The 2,284-nt window shown below is 52.9% G+C and overlaps 1 pseudogene; it reads right to left on the bottom strand.

Moving 5' to 3' along the window:
• Window positions 1-238: 238 nt before the first annotated feature.
• Window positions 239-1,144, bottom strand: LOC102853352 (annotated as a pseudogene).
• Between the last annotated feature and the right edge of the window lie 1,140 nt (window positions 1,145-2,284).

Genomic DNA, 2,284 nt, shown 5'->3' with positions numbered 1-2,284 from the left:
CTGGCCCTTTCTGAGGCTCCCAGGACACCTCAGGATCCAATTCTAAGGGGTCCCACTGGCCACTGTGGCAGCTAGCTCTGCCATCTGACAGAAGTTTGCCTTGGTCAAACCAGCTGTGGAATGTTCCCAATACCGCCCAGGTCCGAGGGGTGGAGCACCCCACCAGGAAGCCCCTCTTCTCAGTCCGAGGCCATTTATTGCCTCTCCCCTCCGTCCTGGTTGGTGGCCCACCCATTCCTCAGACCACCGTGTTGCCCTCCAAAAAAGTGGGTGATGAGGGCATGTGGGTGGCCTTTCTCCAGTGAGCTGGAGTTGCGCAGGCGCCAGAGGCGGGAGCCCGGAATGCCATCCCGACGTCCATGCACCCCCGCTGCCCCCCCGCCAGCACTTAGCAGCCGCAGCACCTCCCGCCGCTGCACCACGTGTAGATGAAAGGGTTGAGCAGCGAGTTGAGGGTGGCGAAGGCGAAGAAGTAGTAGATGACGCCCAGCACGATGGTGACCGTCTTGTGCAGGGCCAGCGTCTGCGGGGCGGTAAGTCAGCATGGCTTAAGCGGACCACGATGGCCGACAGGATGACGGAGAAGATGGGGATCACACAGAGCACACTGTGCTTGGCGGAGAGCGGCAGGACGGTGGAGCAGGCGTCCAGGTGGCCCAGGCAGTTCCAGCCGAGGATGCACAGGCCGCCCAGGGCCAGCGAGATGAGCCAGGAGGCCGCGATGAGACGCAGCATGCAACAGCTCTTACCGCTGCGGTAGAGCTTGACCTTGGCAATGGCCACGTGCCTCTCGATGCTGAAGGTGAGGAGGCTGAAGACGGAGGCGGAGAGCGTGATGAAGGCGGAGCCCTCCGGGGTGAACAAGTGCACAGGCGTCAGCCCCAGAGTGACCTGGGCCAGAGAGCAAGGTGTTGGCGATGAAGTCCACGCCTGCCAGGAGCTCGGAGGCGGCCAGGTTGCCTGGTACATGGCTGGGCGGGACTTGCTGTTGTGAGCCACCGCGATGAGCACCAGCAGGTTCTACACCACGATGGTGCAGCAGAGGATGATGATGACTGTGGATGCCACCTGGCGTCTCCTTTGTGTAATTGTATTGTTCCAGGACCTTATTGGGACGTAGGTACTCCAAGTCGAGGCTGCCCATGGTGGAGCTCAGCGGTTGGCTGGGCCTATGCGGCTGTCAGAGCTGCCTTGGCCGGCCCAGGTTTCTGCCCTGGCTGGAGCGGCCTCAGCATCTGCGTCTGCGTTCCCGGGGCGCACGGTCGCCACGCTGGGCTTGCCCTTCAGGTTCAGCTGCGTCCTGGGGCTGAGGACCAGGGACTGGAGGGGAGGAGGCGAGGAGAGAGCCCCCAGCTCGCCCCACCCTCCTCTCTACCCTGTTTTCTTTTGATTTCTTGACTGCTGCTACCCTGAGTATTGATTGTGGATCCAAGTAAAATGAAATAGTTGACAACTTTAGTCTTCTCTCCATCTCTCATAATGGAACCTATTGGTCTGGTGATGAGGATTTCTGTTTTCTTAATGTTGATGTAAGAAGCTGTGCTGCAATTCGGAAGGCATGCGGCACCTACCAACAACAACAATGTAGAGGTGCAATCCATACCAATGACTTTAGTCATTTATCTTCTTTGTTGTTGTTGTTGTTGTTATATGGAATCAAGTAGCTCAAAGCTGATTCTTCAGGCTTTTAGAGACAGTAAACCCCATGTGAGGAGATTGCCCATCCTTCTCTCACGGAGCAGCTGGTGGATTTGAACCTTGGAATTGTAGCACAGCTTCTTACCACTAGGCAACCAGAGCTCATCTTATTTGGGGAATAAGTCTTCCTCGCTTTCTGTAAGCAAGATTGTTTGCATAAAGTAAATGTTTAATGAGTCTTCCTTCAATCATGATGCCACATTCTGTTTTGTTAGCCCAACTTCTTGAATTATTTTCTTAGCAGGTTGAATAAGAATTGTAGGATACAATATCTTAATATCCAATTATAGAGTGATAGACCACTCATTAAAGTACATTCACTTAGCATTTGTGCCCTCTAACAGTATTTCACACTGTATTATATCATAGGTGGAAAAGCACACCAGAGAAGATGCAATTAATTCATTCTCTCTTTTTTAATGCCTTTGCTGCTGTTGTGCAATATGTATGACTTATGCTTTTGCCAGCTTTCAATAGCGCTGGAGTCTATTATTGTCATATTTATATTTTAGCTCCCATGACAGCCTTGAAGTCTTTTCTAATTTCCCTCTGTAGATGTTTCTAGATTTCTGTATGTGTGTTCATG

The sequence above is a fragment of the Elephantulus edwardii genome, unplaced genomic scaffold (genome assembly GCF_000299155.1).
Source record: "Elephantulus edwardii isolate Elephantulus edwardi_28Jun2011 unplaced genomic scaffold, EleEdw1.0 scaffold00124, whole genome shotgun sequence".
NCBI classification, from domain to species: Eukaryota; Metazoa; Chordata; class Mammalia; order Macroscelidea; family Macroscelididae; genus Elephantulus; species Elephantulus edwardii.
The sequence above is the reverse complement of the archived record's forward strand: the minus strand, read 5'-3'. Positions and strand labels throughout refer to the sequence as shown.